At 40.3% G+C, this 23,120-nt stretch overlaps 1 protein-coding gene across 1 annotated transcript in view; it reads right to left on the bottom strand.

Annotated features, from left to right (window-relative positions):
- Window positions 1–23,120, bottom strand: part of LOC118400075 (forkhead box protein P1-B-like) — a 213,566-nt gene that overhangs the window by 172,534 nt on the left and 17,912 nt on the right. Inside the window, 1 exon segment of the mRNA XM_035796499.2 lies at window positions 1,604–1,702. The gene's annotated coding sequence lies outside the window, so the exon portion shown is untranslated.

Here is a 23,120-nt window from a genome sequence, read left to right as displayed (position 1 = left end):
TCCTTTTCAAGAAGTTCAAGGGAAATGTGGGTCCGCCCAGGCCAGTATGCCTGGGAGGAAGCCTTTTATGTTTATGGGCGATCTTGATGAGGATACATACCCATTAGGTTTCAGACATAGAGGAGGTCTGTGGTATTAGCCATGAACAAGTGCACCATCAGCACAGAGAAAGACTCAAACCATTGACCACAGAGACCACAAATGAGGCGTTAAGTAGAGTGGCACAGCAGCAGAGTGGGGCATAGAGATAGAGAGATTTACCCCTCTTCTCCTCTCATCCATGCATGTGTCCGCTCTCCCTCTATCCACTCCTCCCCAAACCAGCCCATCCCCCTCATTCTTCCACTCCCTCCATTTCACATTTACATCAAAACATGTTGAATGGCCCACAATGCTTTGTCACAAAATAACAACTGTCACCTTCAGCAGAATTCATTAAATCAATGTTAATGTTGTTTTCCTTTAATGTAATTTCTGTAATTGAAATTTAATTCTCCAACAATATTTGGGAAGATTTTTAATTGACGTTTGCTGTAATTAATTGCTGGGCAGAAACCAAGGCAGAGACAGGGAGAAGTTAAAAAACGCAACCTGACAGAGATTGGGAGAGAGGAATGGGGTACTGGCGGGGCAGGCCGGGGAGAGGGGCCTGCTGGGACGGTTTCATCATCACGGCCACCCCCCTGCTGATGGAGTAGGGGAAGGGAGGGGGAGATAGATTCTTCTTCACAGTCGGGAGATTTAATTGCACACAGATTCCATTACCTCCGCACAAATGTCACGTTCACTTCTGATCAGTGGCAAGGCAGGGCCTGGCAGTCAGCCAGACTAGAGTGCAGAAAGTGTTCAGCCAATCAGAGAACCCATGGCAGACAGAGGAGGGACAGGGAGACTAGAGCATGCCAAAGATGTTAAAAACAAAGGACAGTCACACACAAAGCTGCCGATGCTACTACGACCGGTGTATCATTCAGAGAGTAAAGTGTGTCATTTTTGTTTTGATTGATATTTTTCAATGATTTTGCCAATATGACACAAGGTGGTCATGATAGTGTTTCATTTTTAATGACTATGTCATCGGTATGATGATATTCTGCAGACGTTTGTGCAAAACATGTTACATTTTTTAACACAGAACGTTAGAAACCTAACCCTAAAACTGTTTCTAATTGACAAAACAAAAAGAGAAAACATGTTTAGTATAATGTCTAATTTAAGTCACCATTCAAGATCCATACTTGTGTAGTAATACTTTCTGCAATGCATCAACATAGTTATAAATATGTTCAACAAAGTTTCAATATGATAAAACACTTGATAAATGTACAGATTCTTTTAAGTTGTTTCATTATTTAAAGTCATAATGCAATTTGGTTAAATAAAAATGGAACATTATTTGGCCTGAACAATTAACAATTCTTGAAAATACTTTTTGAGTATCTGTTGGCATCTAAATTAACTGAATTATAATGAGATGCAAATTAGCATAATAAATTAAATCCTACTGTGCTGCAGACTATAGTCCACAGATTGGCAGAGCACACACACAACATTAAAAGTCATTTTAGAGTAGATGTAGATAAGAGTAAGAATGTGCCCTTACCGTGTTCACTCGTGTAGGAAAGACCGGCGCTCCATTCTTCCAATGAGAATTCAGCTTAGGTTCTTTGGAGGCGGGATCATCAGCAGTTCACAGATGACACTGTATTTAAGTATGCGAGGGACAGAGAAGAGAAGGACAGGGGAGATAGATATGTCTATTACAAACAGGATGTGAAAAGGTGGGGAGAGTCCCTACAGTTCACTTAACCCACATCAACCGTGAATGTGAAGAGGGAAAATTAAACGTGATCAGTTCCAACCACACATATTTTACATGAGTTATGACACACTGATTCCTGTTGTCATCTCATGACCTAAATACATATAGAGTCATGTCACTGTTTAAATATTTACAAAGACCGATCAGTGGTGATTGCATAATGTGGTGATGATGCTGCTGATGAAAATGTCAGAGTTAACAAAATGACAATGTATACAACTACAGAACTCTGATTCTCATCTAACTCTGCATGTTCTGAGTGACACACTGAACTATAAACCCACACCATCATCTATGAGCTCTGTCTCAAAATAATCTGAATTTTGAAAGGCCATTTTCTGAACACCATTCAGTCAGTTACAAAATTACATTGTGAACGGTATACCATATTTTACGATATACCGGTATTGATACACAGACCGGTTTGGGTTTTTACTTTACCTTCTATAACGGTATTTTAATGTTTGGTTTGTTAAATGTGACACGCCGTGTGTTATGTCCAATTCTATAGTTTACTCCGCAACTTGAGTCATCTCTCTCAGCTCTCTCTCTTTGCATTCCGGTGTCCACAGACCAAGCCCCGCCCCCTGTCAAGAAGCACATTTGTTGTTCCTCGACCACAAGACACTTGCATTCGGTCTGCATGGTCAACAACAACATGCAACAATGTTGATGACAACAATGCTGTTTCCACTTTGCTTCTTAATATAAATCCCCTAGCTTTCTATATTTACACTATTAGTTTATGTTTCTTACATCTGAAAACTGATCGTTTGTCTTTTCTTAGGCAGTTGGGCCTAAATCATGTTAGCCGCTAATGCTAATTGCTAGTTAGCTGGCTAGCTAATAAATGTACTGAGTCAGAGCAAACGTAACTAGCTATACAGCCTGATAATACCAGTGATGGTGGGAGATCTAAATTAGAATGTTGTTTGTGTAACAGTATACTCTAAATCAAAGAGGAATACTCGAAGCATGAATATGTTAAGTACATAAAGTAGCTAAGACAAAACATTCAATGTAGCCAAAGACTACAGGGTCCCCTAGGAAACACTTATCAACACTTTGGTTCCTACCCTGTCACAATAACTCCTTCCAAGGCAATTTTTATTTGTTGTCATGTCAAACAACACTGTATTCAAAGTGCCCACTATTATATTCTAACTATAGAATTAGAATAATCATTATATTTCCATGGAACCAACAGTTCACCCAAGTGTTTTGCTATAAATGGCAAATCAAATCGCAACATTTGGTTGAAAATAAGCCCTAGATTGTTTGGCCATATCATGCAGCCCTACTTGTGGAAGCCCTATGTATGAAAATACCGATTTCTTTGTGGGGGGCGGGGGTTCAGTTGAATTGAACAGTATAAAGCAATCAAAATGGAGAAAGACCCATTGAAATCACTTAGAATGTATGTGTTGCCACCCTAGGATCACTCACTACTCAAAGCAAATTTAGAACTTTTATTATTCAAAAAACATAAAATAGCGTCAAAGACTGTCATTCTTTTATACAGTGATATCATATTTTAGCCATATAGCCCAGCCCGAGTGTGTGTGTGCGTGACCATCTATGTCTTTAGGCCCATCTGTTTATGGCATGAGTGTATAATGCACTTTTGTTCTCCCACCAGAAGAACGGACCATGGAGATCCAGCTCCATTAATTGACCTTGCCTATGACAGCTAGTGTCAAAAGACTAAATATATAACTCTGACTCTTTCTCTGTGCAGCAGTAGTGTGTAGAGGCCCCAAACCAGACACAACAAGCCACAGGCCCGCCATCCCAACTCCTCATAATTCATGAGTGTGGAATTCAGCTAACCCCATTAACACGGCATTGTTTCCACAGCCGGGCCACATTCCTCTGCCCACCATCAGCCTCTGAACCCCAGATAAGACCCCTCTGATTACCCGTCTGCATGCCTGTCATTACTCCAAAAAAATATGTTGATCCCAATAGACGGCTTCACCTCTCTGAATTTATGGCTGCACCATTGGGGCTCTGCTCAAAAGAGCATTGGCTCAAAAAGGCCCTGTAAACTTTGAGACCCCGCACAGAAGGCACTCAACAGGCTATTGAGAAAAGACTCAATAAAAAAAGCATACACCCATGCAGAATTGACAATGGCTCCAAGAAAATCTAACTGATGAGATCATTCTAAAAGAGATTCGATTCATGGTCTCATGTAAGGGATATAAAGAAAGTGTGAGAGTAAAAGTACTTTTGAAGGTAGGTAATTACCTTTCACTTCGCAAATTAGCAGGAAGCAGTTAGAGTGGCTGTTTAGTTTATAGATGTGCCACTGGCTTTCCATCCAAAAAACTGAACAAACAGCCAAACACTGTATGATACAGTACAGTATCTTGAAAGTCATATTCACTGCCAAAACATCCAATAGACATATACAGTACAACAGCTAAGCTATGTTTCACTTGTGGACTTCCACACAGCAGCTGCTCAACACACAACTTTCAGCTTCAGAAGCATGTGTTTTTAATCTCCCCTTTTCACCCAAATTACAATCTTTGTCAGTTTCAAAGGGAACTAGTAACCAGCCACTTTAAAGTAGCGTGTTAATAGATACTTATGTGTGTCAAGTTTCCAAGCAATCTGACAACAAATGTGTGGAGGTGTTTGTTCTACCCAGGTCCATGAAACATTAAGTAAACTGGATGGGAGCAAGGATAACCTACTTTTCCCTAGGGCTGGGCGGTATGCCGTATTTGACTATATACCGGTATTGATGCACGGACCGGTATGGGTTTTCACTTTATCTTCTAAAACGGTATTTGAATGTTTGGTTTGTTAAGTGTGATATGTTGTGTGTAACGTCCATTTGTACAGTTTTCTCCGCTACTCGAGTCATCCCTTTCTGCGCCGCTTTCCACACAGACGTAGCCTTGTCACTCAAGGAGCGCATTTGTTGTTGTTTGACCACGAGACACTTTCGTTCAGTCTAAATGGTCAATGCAGCACATGCAACGATGTTGTTTCCACTTTGATCTTAATATAAACACACACGCATTCTATAATTACAATATTAGTTTGTGTTTCTTACATCTGCAAACAGCTAGTTTGTATTTTCTTAGCAAGTTAGCCTAAATCGCTAGCGAGGCAGTTTATTGTTGGCTAGCTGACTCGCAGCTTGATAACAGTGCTGGTGGAGACCTAAATCAGCATGTTGTTTGTGCAACAGTATCTTCTAAATCAAAGAGGAATAAGCTAAGCATGAATATGTTGGCTACATGAATAAAGATTTGATGTAGCCAAGGATTATAGGGTCCCCGAGGAAACACTGAACATCACTTTGGTTCCTACCCTGTCACAATAACTCATCCATGGCATTTTCATTCGTTGTCATGTCAAACAACACTGTACTCAAAGTGCCTACTATTATTTACATTCTAACATTAGAATTAATATAAACATATGTCCAGGATTCCAAAAGTTCACCCAGGTGTTTTGATCTAAATTGCAATTGCAACATTTGGTTAAAAAAAAGGGCCAATGTTTTTGCCCATATCGTGGCAGTGTGGAAGTGATCTCAAATGAGTGCGGGAAATGTAGAAATTGATGGAAATGCAGGAAGTTAAAGGTTGAAGTTTTAATTATTTTTATTTAACTAGGCAAGTCAGTTAAGAACAAATTCTTATTTACAATGATGGCCTAGGAACAGTGATTCAGTCATTCTGTACCTGAACAAGGCAGTTTTTTACCTTGACAGGATGGGGATTTGATCTATCGACCTTTTGGTTACCAGCCCAATGCTCTAACCACTAGGCTACCTGCCACCCCAATTGAATTGAACAGTATACTTTAATAATGGAAATTGATGGAAAATATATCACTAGCCACTTTAAACAATGCTACTTAATATAATGTTTACATACCCTACATCACTCATCTCATATGTATATACTGTACTCGATACCATCTACTGCATCTTGCCTATGCTGTTCTGTACAATCACCCATTCATATATCTTTATGTACATATTCTTTATCCCTTTACACTGTGTGTATAAGGTAGTAGTTTTGGAATTGTTAGGTTAGATTACTCGTTGGTTATTACTGCATTGTCGGAACTAGAAGTAGAAGCATTTCGCTACACTCGCATTAACATCTGCTAACCATGTGTATGTGACAAATAGATTTGATAACAATCAGAATGGAGAAAAACCCATTGAAATCATTTAGAATGTGTTGCCACTAGAGGTCGACCGATTATGATTTTTCAACGGTGATACCGATTATGGAAGGACCATAAAAGCCGATACCGATTAATCGGGCAATTCTTTTTTTGTAATAATGACAATTACAACAATACTGAATGAACACTTATTTTAACTTAATATAATACATCAATAAAATCAATTTAGCCTCAAGTAAATAATGTAACATGTTCAATTTGGTTTAAATAATGCAAAACCAAAGTGTTGGAGATGAAAGTAAAAGTGCAATATGTTCCTTGTAAAATATGTGCCAAATTAAATGTAAGAAAGCTAACGTTTCAGTTCCTTGCTCAGAACATGAGAACATATTAAAGCTGGTGGTTCCTTTTAACATGAGTCTTCAATATTCCCAGGTAAGAATTTTTAGGTTGTATTTATTATAGGAATTATAGGACTATTTCCCTCTATACCATTTGTATTTCATTAACCTTTGACTATTGGATGTTCTTATAGGCACTTTAGTATTGCCAGTGTAACAGTATAGCTTCCGTCCCACTCCTCGCTCCTCCCTGGGCTCGAACCAGCAACACAATGACAATTAGCACACGCTAACTAGCTAGCCATTTCACTTCGGTTACACGAGCCTCATCTCAGGAGTTGATAGGCTTGAAGTCATAAACAGCGCAATGCTTGAAACACAACGAAGAGCTGCTGGCAAAACACACAAACGTGCTGTTTGAATGAATGTTTACGCACCTGCTTCTGCCTACCACCACTCAGTCAGATACTTGTATCAGATACTTGTATCATATTATAGGCATTATAAGATTGGATCCCCCGAGTTGACAAGGTGAAAATCTGTCGTTCTGCCCCTGAACAGGGCAGTTAACCCACTGTTCCTAGGCAGTCATTGAAAATAAGAATGTGTTCTTAACTGACTTGCCTTGTTAAATAAAGATTAAACATTTGTATAAATCAGAGCCCAAAAATACAGATTTCCGATTGTTATGAAAACTTGAACTCGGCCCTAATTAAATCGGCTATTCCGATTAATCGGTCGACCTCTAGTTGCCACCCTAGGGTCACGCACTTCTCGTGAAGCAAATGTAAAACTTGAATTAATCAAAAACATAAAATACCGTCAATTTGAAAAATACCATATGATATGATATGATATTTTGGCCATATCGTCCTACTCCCCCCCCTCCATGTCCAATACACAGAGGGACCACAGTCAAAGGGAGATCAAACCATACATAATAAGGGCCCCATTGACAAACGTCAATACCAAAACATTATATATGGACCAAATGGTGGTTGGTAGCCTCAGAATGCTGTCTGTGTCCAACACAGTCCACCTGAGCTGCGACTGCCTGTCATCAGGTAGCTAGCAGGACTCCATCTGACTAAAGAGAGAGAACATGGTGGCTGGATCGGATCAATGGCTTGACCCATTAAGTCACAACACTCCTAGTACCTCATCTAATAAGAGCCGGGCTCCAGGAGCACCCATGGCTGACCCATGCTGCTGGTGACAATTATAAGAGAGTGGTCTTTCAGCAGCGACGCCCACTTGACCTGGCAGCGCAAAGGCAAGGAGGAGATCCACATGATTTAAACTCCTCCCTAAGACGTGCTGACAAGGTTAGAGGGTCAACGCAGACATTAACAGGTCAGTGTGTGGCTCACTTGGGAACAATTACTCCCAGTCACAGCTAAGTGGACACTTGATTGAACACGACGGAGGCAGGACACACTTCCCACAGATAACAATCCCCAGAGCCATTTAGGATAAAAAGCCCTTGTGATACAGCCTTTATGGGCAAAATTCATCTTCCTTTTCCCCTTTAAAGCAATGTGAGAGTGATAGAGAGGCATTCTTTGGAGCAGATGAGCCTCTGAGCATTAACATTTTCTACCAATGCGAATAGCAGCGTATGACATCCAGACAATTACAAGGTGACAGAAAATAATAAAACAATGCCAAGACTGTGTTGGATTCATTGATTCCTAATTAAATTGTTTTCTTGCTTTTTGTTACAGAATATAGAACATTTTAAGATACTGATAATACACTGATAATATAGTACATTATAGTATTATATAATATAGAACTGATAATGTAGTGTTTTGGACTTTAACAATTAAGTATAAATGGTCTCAAGGCTCCAAACCAATTAACTTTGACACCAATGCAATCCAAATATCTAGAAATAGGCCTATATGTGCTTATACTGTAAATATACTTGAGATGAATGAGGGATATTTTGTTAAGGTAGAAGCAGACTTGGCAGTTGGCATTGTTGCATTGTCTTGTTTTTTTCCAATCTGACCTTTGACCTACTGACAGTTTGACCCACCTCTCACCACAATGAGTAAAACTTCTCCCGGTAAAGCTGATGTTTTTTCCACGTAAACAGTAAAACATTCTACATGATTCCCATCGGAAACAGTTCGGAACAGTTTGTGCATATATTATGACAACATTTTGTGAGGTTTTTGTTTTGGTCCTTTTCGGCTGTTGGTGCACACACAAAAGATTCGAGGAAAGATGAAGTTCGGGAACCAAAGTCTACACTCCTTCGTCTGTCATTGGTCAACAGTAGGGATTCTTCAATGAAGTGTTTGTTGTCATTCAACGATAACGAGACAAGAGTTTGGACACACCTACTCATTCAAGGGGTTTTCTTTATTTTGAACAAGTTGTAGAATAATAGTGAAGACATTAAAACTATGAAATAACACTAAGAATCATGTAGTAACCAAAAGTGTTAAACAAATCAAAATAAGTAGCCACCCTTTAAACATTCTCTCAACCAGCGTCACCTGGAATGTTTTTCCAACAGTCTTGAAGGAGTGCCCACTTATGCTGAGCACTTGTTGGCTGCTTTTCCTTCACTCTGCGGTCCAACTCATCCCAAACCATCTCAATTGATTTGAGGTCGGGTGATTGTGGAGGCCAGGTCATCTGATGCAACACTCCATCACTCTCCTTCTTGGTCAAATAGCCCTTACACAGCCTAGAGGTGTGTTTCGCGTCATTGTCCTGTTGAAAAACAAATGATAGTCCCACTAAGCGCAAACCAGATGGGATGGTGTATCGCTGCATAATGCTGTAGTAGCCATGCTGGTTAAGTGTGCCTTGAATTCTAAATAAATAACCAGCAAAACAAACCCACACCAAAACAAACCCACACCATCACACCTCCTCCTCCATGCTTCACGGTGGGAACCAGACATGCAGAGAATCTGTTCACCTACTCTGCGTCTCACAAAGACAAGGCGGTTGGAACCAAAAATCTCAAATTTGGACTCATCAGACCAAAGGACAGATTTCCACCGCTCTAATGCACATTGATCGAGTTTTTTGGCCCAAGCAAGTCTCTTCTTCTTATTGGTGTACTTTAGTTGCATTTTTTTGAAGGCCTGATTCACATATTCTCCTCTGAACAGTTGATGTTGAGATGTGTCTGTTACTTAAACTCTGAGGTGCAATCTGAGTTACCTCTGCAGCAGATGGTTTTTGCGACTGCACTTGAAGAAACTTTCAAAGTTCTTGAGATTTGCCGGATTGACTGACATTTATGTCTTAAAGTAATAATGGACTGTTAGTTTCTCTTTGCTTATTTGAGCTTTTATTTGCCATATTATGGACTTGGTCTTTTACCAAATAGGGCTATCATCTGTACACCACCCCTTTCATGTCACAACACAACTGATTGGCTCAAACGCATTAAGAAGGAAAGAAATTCCACAAATGAACTTTTAACAAGGCATACCTGTTAATTGAAATGCATTCCAGGTGACTACCTCATGAAGCTGGTTGAGAGAATGCCAAGAATGTGCAAATCTGTCATCAAAGCAAAGGGTGGCTACTTTTAAGAATTTAAAATACATATTGACTTATTCATCACTGTTTTGGTTACTACATGATTCCATATGTGGTATTTCATCATTTTGATGTCTTCACCATTATTCTACAATGTTGAAAATAGTATAGATAAAGAAAAACCCTGGAATGAGTAGGTGTGTCCAAACTTTTGACTAGTACTGTATATATAAATGAGAAACAGATGTGTAGGTCAATATCTTGCAGATAAAGAACTGCTCGTGGTAACGAACATCTCATGTGTAAAGTGGTCACTCCATACTTTTCATGCACAAGCATGGCTTATCGATTTGCAAACACATTTTCCCAATTTGCATAAGCTGTGTGTTGGTTGAGGTATTGTTTTTTTGTTCATTGTTTATTTATTTTTCCTTCTCTAAAAATCAGTTCCACATTGTCCTCCCTCTGCAGTGGGCTGAAGCAGCTGTTGGCTGTTAGTGGCTGCAGACGACACAGTTCACCACTTCTCCAGGAGAAATCGAGACAGAGTGCACCACAGCTGCAGCTGATGAGAGCGGGTGTAAAAGTGTGGCAGACAGAGAGAGGAGATGGAGGTTGAGAGAGACGGAGATAGTGGGAGAGTGAGAGAGGATGAGAAAGAGAGAGTGAGTGAATGAGAAAGAGATTGAGAGTGAGTGAGTGAGTGAGTGAGTGAGTGAGTGAGTGAGTGAGTGAGTGAGTGAGTGAGTGAGTGAGTGAGAGAAAAAAAGGCCAGGCATTGTCTTCCACACTCATGTTCCAGAAATAGAATGACTTTTCTCATAAGATGGTAGAAAAATCACTCTATCCAACAGAGCCCGGCGGACTATGCCATTACAGGTCCATCCTCATCACAGGCACTTCCCCTCTCCACGACGGAGGAGCATGAGGCAAGGCGAGCGAGCGGTAGAGGAGCCAGGAAGCCATGCTTTAGGAAGGAGGAAAGGAGCTGAGGCGGAGGATGTCTCCCCGCTATCTCTCTCTCCCCCTCTCCAGCTCCTCTCATTAACTGGGATCCTTTCCAATTCATTTAGGACCCCTGAGATACAACCTTCCCCCAGAATTTACCGAAATGACACAATATTAGCAGATTTGCATATGCGGAACTGTGGAAGCAACAGGCTCTCCTGCTCAATTGACCTATTGGTTGTTGTGGCAGCGGAGTTATTCCCGGGGACAATTTTGTAACCAAGTGTGCGTCATGTGAATACCATCTGGGTACCACTTATTTAAAGCTGGCAGAAGTCCCGTGGCAGCCACCCTGGCAATGAGGAGGAAGGGAATAAATTGCATCATTTACTTAACATCCATTTGCCGTTGTGCCCGTTAAAAACCCATGACTAAATAATTTGGTTATTTCGGCTGCCAGTTACCGCTGTCAGCCAAATTGCGTTGTACATGCGACAAACAGTGCAACTGTCAAAGGGCTGATGAAGGAGTTATCGTAGATGTTAACCACATGAAATCACATTTACAGCAAGTATATTAACAACCTTCAATCCATTTACAGCAAAGAAATGTCCCAGCACATTATGTACAGTACACCACACATAAACAGACAATAAACACATTGTAATTATAATGCCAACTCTTTAATTAGTGGGTCATTTGGGGATGGTCAAACTCACTAATTGTCAGAGTGATGTGAATGGATGGGGGGAGACACGTAAGGAGATCAAGCCTCGGGCCCAAAGTTATATATTCCCTACTCTCCCAGCGTGTTAGGAAGCAGAAAATTCAATTGGCATGGTTCCAAAGTAGAAGAGTTGAGTTCCAAACAACCTAAATCAGGAGGGACAAACCTCATGCAAATCATTTACATGAGCTAAACTGTAAGAAAGCCTAACACATCTAAAGGTCTCACATAATGAAGGTTTTCAGAGTGAGAACAATAAGTGTGCCCATTATTAACTGGCTAACAGGTGATCTACGGTAATAATGTCAACTCGAGGGCCCAGTTATCCATCTGGATTTGCCTAGTGGATAGGATTAAATGCATAGAAATAGAATGAATATAACGGACAAATCGTTGACTTGAATGGGGACTCTGGTTCTATGTATTCTATTTCTATGCATTTAATCCTATCTGATAGCCGAAATACGGATAGATAACTTTGGAAAAACTGGGCCCAGAGGACCAACGGCAGCTTCAATAAGATCCATTTCCAAGGGGTTACAATACAATATAGAGAACATATTTGTATCCAAAGATTTACTTGTCCACATTTTCACCCACTAACACTGCTAATTGTCCTGTGGAATATTACACCTGATTACTTAACAGATACCTTGCCTCACAGGCTGTAAATCAGATTAAAACATGTACTTGACCTAACAACAACCTATCCATAACAGGAGAGGACAAAATATACTTTGCGCAATCCATTTTCCGTAGAACATCTACTGCACTGGAAATCAATGACAATGTGAAGTACACATAACAATGGAACATGAATGTACACCCTGTGATAGAATGTTGCGCTGTGCTACGCATTAGCGCTGGAGTTCTTAAAAAACTATTAACGGGAGATTACATACATTTTATTAGATTTTATTTAACTAGGCAAGTCAGTTAAGATCAAATTCTTATTTACAATGACGGCCTACCAAAGGCAAAAAGGCCCCCTGCGGGGACGGGGGCCTGCGATTAAAATAAATAAATACAATATAAATATAGGACAAAACATACATCACAACAAGAGAGACAACACTACATAAAGAGAGACCTAAGGACAACAATATAGCAAGGCAGCAACTGCGTGTTAAAGCAAACTTGCTTGCAACCAAAAACCTACGAGAATAAACAAGCCAGTAGGCTACACCAACATTAGTTTTCCATTCATACGTGTCAGGTAAATTCCCACGCAGTAGATTTGCCTGGTTAAAAACGAGGAAATACTGTATTTCAGTTGTATGGACTGATTGTCAAATGGATAAATCGCCCCTAGCCTGCTCAAAGTAGGACTAATTTATTCCGATGATTATACCAACCAGAGGGTGAACATATCTTGAAAGACTTTGGTTACAAGCAGTCCTAAGGTGACACCAACATCATCTTTTAGGGAGCGGTAAATGAGGTTACCAATAATGGTTGCAATTGAGATCAGCTGTGCGGGTGAATTTAGTGCATATTGATGGTTTAACAAGAGATCAGCTGGCGATAATCTGGTAGCCATCGACGGTCGCAATGGCGAAGGTGCATAAAGATGTCAAATCTATATTCTGACGTTATTGTTTTACCTCTATCCACCAAGTTTTTAAACAACGGCGCGCAACCTGGTTCAATGCGCCAATAAATCAGCATAATATACTTTTGGGGTTTTTCAAAGTGCCGCCGTCTTGGAGCTAGAATTGGGATCGTGTATACTGAGCTAATGATGACACAAAAAAAGTAAAGGAGAGCAATGTACAATACAGCGAACTTGGCAAACGAGGCATTTGTGGTAAGTACATGGGGGGGGGCCGCCATCCTTATGGACCTCTGCTATTGGCCCAGTATATCTTCAGGTAATGTATCCTCTAACAACAAGAGTCATATCAGCCTGGTAATGACAACCTGGCTGTCTTTTCTTGACATGTTGTTCAATGGTCGGTTGGCACCCTTGAAGTTCACTATAAGCTATAAAAATTAGAGTTGCACACTCCACCCTGAAGAAGGCACAGCGATGCCGAAACGTTGGTAAATACACAATCAATTACTGGGAGTTTATATATGGTGTGTGCGACTCGATTTATTTTGATAGTTGATAGTCAGCACCTCCACACAAAATCATTTTTCTGGGTGTTTTTTTTATTCTACCCCTAAAGTTTACCCAAATAACAACACAACGCCTCAGATCCAACAGTATGATCTCACATGATAGGAAAGGAGAGTCAGCTCCAGTGTGATTGGTAAGCCCAGGTACAATCAGAGGTGGAGACTAAAACAAAAATAAAAACACCAATGTATTTGCAGAGTGTAAAATCATGCAGTAGCTAAACAGTCAATCTCACCAGGAGATGTGGTCAGCCCTCAACTCCACTTTGAAGAATGACTGCATTCAAAAAAAATGTCAAATTCCATCATTTCTCGTTTTCAATTAACCTGTCCATGTGAGGTTTATCTGCCACCTTATTGTGTTCCACTAGATCATTTATGTGAGATCGGCCACTATAGACAAAAGAGAGCCGAGATAGAGAAATATTGCGAGGGATACTAATCTACCATCCATCTTATATTCTAATGTATCCATTATGCTCTAAAAAGAGGCTACTCGTCTATTCATTTTATGAGGCATTTACAAAAAAAGATGACACTGCAAGAGTTTCACATGGTGATTAAAACTCTTTGAATTAGCCCTTCAATCATCACTTACAATTGGGTATAAAGTACACAGAAACACTCCAGAAGCCTAAACCGGACTACACTATAATATTAAGTGAAAATATTGATTTCCTCAATTCTAACTATGGGGCTCGCCTTTAAATTGAGATATTGATAAGTCAACATGTAAAAGTATGTACATAATGTCATAATTCCACAACAATAGTATTAACGTCATGGTATTTTGCAGGACTTGTGTGTCCCACAACTCCCGCATATCAACCAATCAGCATCCAGGATCCAAACAACTGGTTTTATAATAACCAATAGCTCACAACCTTATTTCTCCATCCACAACAAATACGCTTTCAACTTTACTATAAGCCTGTTATTAAACACAATGGAAGTTGAATGCTCTGCTACTGGATAATACTGGATGTGCATTCACTTAAGTGCTCCGATGTCCCTGGTCAGTGTAACATTCCAGATTTCAAATACAAGGAAGCTGTGTTTTTGGTCCTTTTGGTAGTGACGTACATTTCACCGTACATTTATAAGAACATGTAACTCCACAGACTCCCAAAATCTCATGTAACTAGGGTAGTTAAGTGCTACCTAAAGTATACCTTATCAAGAGTGTGCAAATGCATACAGTAGCCTATATGCCTACTGTATGTGAAGCAATAGCAGCCGGTGCCCATATGGGATTTTTTTATTTAAAGAAAGGATTTCATGAGCATGGCTTTATTTCCATTACAGCATATTGGATGACCGTCATTCATATTCCATTCACCCAGCTCAATGTAACAGCGATAGGTTTAGGCTACCACATAACTCTAATTATCCTTATATGCAACATGAGGTTGTTACAACCTAGCCTACGAATGGAAGTTTATATACCGTAGGTGGACAGGTTGAGAGACAAATTAGAGTAATCAAGGTGACAGACAATGACACATTCAATACCAGCGTGCACACTCTTGCCTGCATCTAGCTGATCTAGGGTGTAATCATTAGTCCAAAAGTTGAAGATGAGAGTTTTTATTGGACAAATTCAAGTAGGTTTATCCCTGCTTCGTTCAGTTTCCGTCCGTTTAGTCATCCAGGTCCCGAGGCAACAAAGCATCACCAAACCATCACACTATAGACACCATGCCTGACTGTTAGTATAAGGTTCTTATTGTGGAAAGCAGTGTTTGGTTTTATCCAGGAATAAATGGGATCCATGTCATCGTCCAATGTTTTCACAACTTGATTCGAGTACACCTGTAGTAAATTCAATTGATTCAATTGATTGGACATGATTTGGAAATGCTCATACCGGTCTATATAAGATCCCACAGTTGACAGTGCATGTCAGAGGGAAAAAAAAACAAGCCATGAGGTCGAAGGAATTGTCCATAGAGCTCCAAGACAGTATTGTGTTGACGCACAGATCTGGGGAAGGATACCATAACATGTCTGCAGCATTGAAGGTCCCCAAAAACACAGTGGTCTCCACCAGTCATAAATGGAAGAAGTTTGAAACCACCAAGAGTCTTTGTAGAGCTGGCCGCCCGGACAAACTGAGCAATCGGGGGAGAAGGGCCTTGGTCAGGGAGGTGAACCCGATGGCCACTCTGACATGGCTCCAGAGTTCCTCTGTGGAGATGGGAGAACCTTCCAGAAGGACAACTATCTGTGCAGCACTCCACCAATTAGGCCTTTATGGTAGAGTTGCCAGACAGAAGCCACTCCTCAGTAAAAGGCACATGACAGCCCACTTGGAGTTTGCCAAAGGGAACCTAATGGACTCTCAGACCATGAGAAACAAGATTCTCTGGTCTGATGAAACCAAGATTGAACTCTCTGGCCTGAATGCCAGAGTCACATCTGGAGGAAAGCTGGCACCATCCTTACAGTGAAGCATGGTGGTGGCAGCATCTTGCTGTGGTGATGTTTTTTAGCAGCAGGGACTAGGAGACTGGTCAGGATCAAAAGGAAAGATGAACGGAGCAAAGTACAGGGAGATGTTTAATGAAAACCTACTCCAGAGCGCTCAGGACTTCAGACTAGGGCGAAGGTTCATCTTCCAACAGGATAACAACCCTAAGCACACAGCCAAGACAACTCAGGAGTGGCTTCGGGACAAGTCTCAGAATGTAGAAAATAGTGAAAATAAAGCAAAACCTCAGAATGAGTAGGTGTGTATCAGGTGTGTCCGATTAGCGCTGGCTAATATTAACTACCTAACTAAATACTGTATATACAGTACCAGTCAAAAGTTTGGACACAACTACTCATTCCAGGGTTTTTCTTTATTTTTACTCTTTTCGACATTGTAGAATAATAGTGAAGACATCAAAACTATGAAATAACACATATGGAATCATGTACTGTAGCAACCAAAAAAGTGTTAATCAAATAAATGTGAGATTCTTCAAAGTAGCCACCCTTTGCTTGATGACACTCTTGGCATTCTCTAAAACAGCTTCATGAGGTAGTCACCTGGAATGCATTTCAATTAACATGTGTGCCTTGTTAAAAGTTCATTTGTGGAATTTCTTCCCTTCTCAATATGTTTGAGCCAATCAGTGCGGTTCTGACAAGGTATGGGTGGTATACAGAAGATAGCCTTATTTGGTAAAAGACCAAGTCCATAATATGGCCAGAACAGCTCAAATAAGCAACGCTAAAACGACAGTCCAACGTTACTTTACGACATGAAGGTCAGTCAATCCGGAACATTTCAAGAACTTTGAAAGTTTCTTCAGGTGAAGTCGCAAAAACCAACAAGCGCTATGATGAAACTGGCTCTCATGAGGACCGCCACAGGAAAGGAAGACCAAGAGTTACCTCTGCTGCAGAGGATAAGTTCATTAGAGTTACCAGCCTCCGAAATTGCAGCCCAAATAAATGCTTCACAGACTTCAAGTAACAGACACATCTCAACATCAACTGTTCAGAGGAGACGGCATGAATCAGGCCTGCATTGCTGAAAAGAAACCACTACTAAAGGACACCAATTACAAGAAGAGACTTGCTTGGGCCACAAACAAGCAGTGGACATTAGAGCGGTGGAAATCTGTCCTTTGGTCTGATGAGTCCAAATTTTAGGTTTTTGGTTCCAAACTCTGTGTCATTGTGAGATGCAGAGTAGGTGAATGGATGATCTCCACATGTGTGGTTCCCATCGTGAAGCATGGAGGAGGTGTGATGATAAGGGGGTGCTTTTCTGGTGACACTGTCTATGATTTATTTAGAATTCAAGGCACACTTAACCAGCATGGCTACCACAGCTTTCTGTAGTGATATGCCATCCCACTTAGTGGGACTATCTTTCAACAGGACAATGACTAAACTCACCTTCAGGCTGTGTAAGGGCTATTTGACCAAAAGGAGAGTGATTGAGTGTTGCATCAGTTGACCTGGCCTCCACAATCACCCGACCTCAACCCAATTGAGATGGTTTGGGATGAGTTGGACCGCAGCGTGAAGGAAAAGCAGCCAACAAGTGCTCAGCATACGTGGGAACTCCTTCAAGTCTGTTGGAAAAGCATTCCTCGTGAAGCTGGTTGAGAGAATGCCAAGAGTGTACAAAGCAGTCAAAGGCAAAGGGTGGAAGAATTGAATAATCTAAAATGTCAAATATATTTTGATTTGTTTAACACTTTTTTTGGTTACTACATGATTCCATGAGTTAGTTTTGTTGTCTTCATTATTATTCTACAACGACGAAAATAGTAAAAATAAAGAAAATTCCTTGAATGAGTAGGTGTCCAAACTTTTGACTGCTACTGTATATTATATAATAAATTAGGGGTGCACGATATATCGGTGAACATATCAGAAATCGGACGATATAGCTAAAAATGCCAACATCAGTATTAGCCCGATATCTACTTTATGGCCGATGTGAAAAAAACTATATTAAAGCTGTATGCATGCCTATATAACATGATGTAATGACGCCACGTAAAATTTTGCGCTGCACACGCAACACAGCATTCCTGACCTAGCCCACAGTTTCTGCTGTGTGGATCGAACAGTCAACAAGTCGAGCAGTCATTGGAAAGAGTAGGTAAAAAAATAAAAAAGTCAAAGGCGAAATACATTAACGCTAAGATAATGGAATTTATTGACCTTGAATCACCCACGACAGCGTTCTTGACTGGTCGAGCTCCGGTACACACTAACGTTACGAAGTGTGTTATTGTTCAGATGTTGCCCTACCAGAGTTACACAGTAATAGCGTCACTGCTATCAGTTTTACAACATACTATGGAACGCCGTTTGGGTCTTTGCGTGTCAAACAAGATACACGTCAAACATCACTATTTGACGCGTTAAATATGTTTTTAATTTGACACGTCAATTAACACAGTTAATGTTGTGTGTTCTGAATTTGCATGTGCAAGCCAAGCGCCAATATTACTATCAGTAGCACTGTCAAAGCTGCACAAAAAAAGTCTGCAAACAAGCAAACACCGGCCAAGAACAATGTGTTTACAATCCCGCGTTGGTAATAAAGCATTATTTGTTCGAACACAACTTCTGGGGTAGCTAGCTTTAGCTTGGTACCTAGATAGCACCAATACAACCAACCTGAAAACAATGACCAGTAGAAACTGCAGTCATTTTCACAATTCTTAGGATTGATTTAGGAATCCCTGTGAGTATTAGCTAGGTAGCCACTTGTTGTTCACCTATTGAAATTGAACTTCAGTTCATGAAAATATAAAGCTAGCCAGCTACTTAACCCTGTTGCCCAAATCTAATGTTATAAGCAGCCAGCTAGCTTCATCTGACTAGTGAGGCTCGACCTGACCGGGTTATGTGTTGTGAAGCTAGCCACAATAAGGATTAGGCACAATAGTGGAATTTGTGGTTTGCCTTCAAAATAAAACTACCTCTTTGAAAGTGATGCAGAAGGTTACAATTGTTGGAATCATGCCATATGTAGACTAGATAATGTTAAACAAGGTTGGAATGTGAAGCAATGAAATGGGGTATCAGTCTACTTGGGGACACCCACAGAACACAACTGTGAAGAGTTTACACAAATATTAGTGTTGTAGCTCTTATCGTGGGACTGTGACTGTGTGAAATCCCCTCCCCAGTCAGCATATTGTGTGTATTGACATTCATATTGCACTGTACAGCTTTACCTAAGAATTGGGGATCAATTAAACGGGGTAGCAGTCTATTCAATACACAAAATATGTTTTCCCAACGTCCTCGTCAGAGTTATCAGACTCCAAAACATCCACACAGTATTGTTTTTCCTCGGGAATAGTGTTCAATACACATAGGTTGAAAATAAATGTGGCTCAATTCACAGTTGTTTCAGATTCCTGCAATAACACACAGTCGAAAAGGAAGGTTAAGAGGCTTATCAATTTAATTGACCCCAGGTACGTGCTCCCTAGCCGCAAACACGGAACATTTTTCCTTAAAGTATAATTTTAAGTGTAGCTCACAATTTCTTATTTACAATGATGGCCTATCGGGAAACAATGGGTTAACTGCCTTGTAGAATGACAGATGTTTACCTTGTCAGCTCGAGGATTCAATCTAGCAACCTTTCGGTTACCTGCCTAGTGGTTTGTTCAGGCATTTGACATTCTTGAGTCTGAAGCAGATATTCTTGAGATAAGCACCTTTTAAACATTATCATTATCAAATTAAAAACTATACAGATATTGTGATAATTTGCCATATCGCCCAGCCCTAATTTCAACCTGGTTTAGCATGATCTATTAAATTATGGCATAATTCTACTATTTGTATTCATTTTCATCACTGTCAATTACATACTTTTATTTTGAAGGCCAACCGCAAAGTCCACAATTGTGGCTAATCCTTATTGTGGCTACCTTCACATAGATGGTTCCGACTACAATTAATCAAATAAGAACTGTCTTATAAATTAGGGTTATTTTAGATGATGACACCGAGCTAGCTAACTATAGCCACTGAAACAGATTGTAGTTTTGCTACGTTTTTGGGAAAGAACATTCTTTGCATCCATGTCCTTGGCTAGCTTTTTTTAATGACCAGCACTGTAGGTGCACGAGACACCTTTACCAGCATTATAGCATACGTATCGATGAATCGTTGTGACCTATGAAATACGAGTGATAGCGTAATCAATGTGTAATAACTACGTAAAAGATGAATGAACGTGTTAAATTGTTATGTGACGTACAGTCATATTCAGGTCCTGATTGGGTCTATTTGATCTTTCAAATAAGCTTGTTGACCAAAAGGCGTTCCATAGAAATCCTGGTTGAGAATGAAACGACTGACCAATGAACAATGAAAGAGCACAGCAAGTAAGTGAAAGAAATAGGTTTTGATTATGTTTTACTGGTAATGGGGACATAAGTAAATGCCAACAAAATAACTTTTTGGTCAGTGTGGTGTGTGTGTAACCTTTATTTAACTAGGCAAGTCAGTTAAGAACAAATTCTTATTTACAATGACAGCCTACCCCGGCCAAACCCTGACAACGCTGGGCCAATTGTGCGCCGCCCTATGGGACTCCAAATCATGGCCAGATGTGATACAGCCTGGATTCGAACCACGGACTGTAGTGACACCTCTTGCACTAAGATGCAGTGCCTGTGTGTGTGTTAACTATTTAACTGTACTAGAATGCTTTAAAGGATGCTAAAATTTTAAATAAAATCGGTATTGTTTTTTTTGGGGCAAGGAAAATATTGGATATCAGCCAAAAATGTCATATTGGTGCATCACTAATATAAAATAAATGTACCTATTACGGTGTGGTGCCTGGCCGGGTATACTATTCAGGCTACCTATAATTGTGTCATCCTAAAGTATTATACTTTCTGCTGACATTCCAAATGACAACAAATGTGTTATGATAGATTTTGATCAAGAACTCGTTACAGAATCGGAAAATAGACATTCTAATCTTAACATCCATAACGGAGGGGGTCACATCCATAACGTTTGTTTTTGCTCTTTAAAGTAAGAATGGATAATTCAATCTATTCAAAATCATAGTTTTTGTGTTTAACCAAGCCTCTCCTTCGAAATGGCTATACATATTTTGCCCAAGACTTACAAACTCACAGACTTTTGCTATTATGTTCAGTCTTCCCAAAAAGCTTGTCCATTTCATGTAACATTCATAACACTTCTTATTTTCTTTATTTCTCCAACATGCCAATATATAGAAGTTTGCTTTTTTGAGTATATACTCCCTCCAACAGGTACTATAGACACACATCAAAAACTTCATTTGTATTTTGCTGTTCCATTCTGTGAAACATTAAGTTGTGATTTTGCGTTCAAATGTAACATCCATAACGTGGGATTCATCCGCTCTCCATCCAAGGACCAAAACAAACAAGTCAGCTAAATATCCCCTCCAACACATCATTTGGTAAGTCTATTGACCAAACTGATAAACAAAAAAATAGCACCTGAGAAAATAAGCATCTCTCTCTGAGTGGTTGGGGAATGGAGCCCCACCCTGCTTACCACACTGAGAACAAAAACAAACTCCCTCCAAGGAGTCTGGGCAAATACAAGTCACACGCTCCAACCAACACAGGCAAACAACAACAATGTCAGAAGATCTACTGGGAGACTGGGCTATCAAACAACAGCAGCTCTCACACAAACAAGGTTGTGTGTGTGTGTGTGTGTGTGATAGAGAGAAGCAGAGCAGAGGAAGAGAGGCATGGAAAGAACAAGGCAACAGTAAACATGTCGTCCCCCACAAATGATGCAGCTTATAGAAAATGTGTTTCTCATGAGGATATGCATAAACAGTGTAAAAAGCATTATGAAACACCTGCAAGTTCCATGATACAGACTGACTAGGTGAATCCAGGTGAAAGCTATGATCCCTTATTGATGTCACTTGTTAAATCCACTTCGAATCAGTGTAGAAGACAGGTTGGATTTTTAAGCCTTGAGACAATTGAGACATGGATTGTGTGTGTGCCATTCAGAGGGTGGATGGGCAGGACAAAACATTTAAGTGCCTTTGAACACGGTATGTTAGTAGGATCCAGGCGCACAAGATAGTGTCAAGAACTGCAACGCTGCTGGGTTTTTATGCTCAACAGTTTCGCGTGTTTATCAAGAATGGTCCACCACCCAAAAGACATCCAGCCAACTTTTGATTTATTTTTACTTAAATAAAGGTTAACTAGGCAAGTCAGTTAAGAACAAATTCTTATTTACAATGAGGGCCTACCCCGGCCAGGTAAGCCAGTTGAAAACAAGATCTCATTTACAACTGCGACCTGGCCAAGATAAAGCAAAGCAGTGCGACAACAGCAACACAGAGTTACACATGGGATAAACAAACGTACAGTCAATAACACAAAAGAAAAATCTGTATACAGTGTGTGCAAATGAAGTAAGGAGGCAAGGCAATAAATAGGCCATAGCGGCAAAGTAATTACAATTTAGCAATTAACACTGGAGTGATATATGTGCAGATGAGGATGTGCAAGTAGAAATACTGGTGTGCAAAAGAGCAGAAAAACAAAAACAAATATGGGATGAGGTAGGTAGTTGGTTGGATTGGCTATTTACAGATGGGCTGTGCAGAGCTGCAGCGATTGGTAAGCTGCTCTGACAGCTGATGCTTAATGTTAGTGAGGGAGATATGTCTCCAACTTCAGTGATTTTTGCTATTCGTTCCAGTCATTGGCAGCAGAGAACTGGAAGGAAAGGCGCTCAAAACGAGGTGTTGGCTTTGGGGATGACCAGTGAAATATACCTGCTGGAGCGCGTGCTACGGGTGGGTGTTGCTATGGTGACCAGTGAGCTGAGATAAGGCGGAGCTTTACCTAGCAAAGACTTAGATGCCCTGGAGCCAGTGGGTTTGGCGACAAATATGTAGCGAGGACCAGCCAACGAGAGCATACAGGTCGCAGTGGTGGGTAGTATATGGGGCTTTGGTGACAAAACAGATGGCACT

The sequence above is a fragment of the Oncorhynchus keta genome, chromosome 21 (assembly GCF_023373465.1).
Source record: "Oncorhynchus keta strain PuntledgeMale-10-30-2019 chromosome 21, Oket_V2, whole genome shotgun sequence".
Taxonomy (NCBI): domain Eukaryota; kingdom Metazoa; phylum Chordata; class Actinopteri; order Salmoniformes; family Salmonidae; genus Oncorhynchus; species Oncorhynchus keta.
This window is presented reverse-complemented; position numbering and strand designations above follow the sequence as displayed.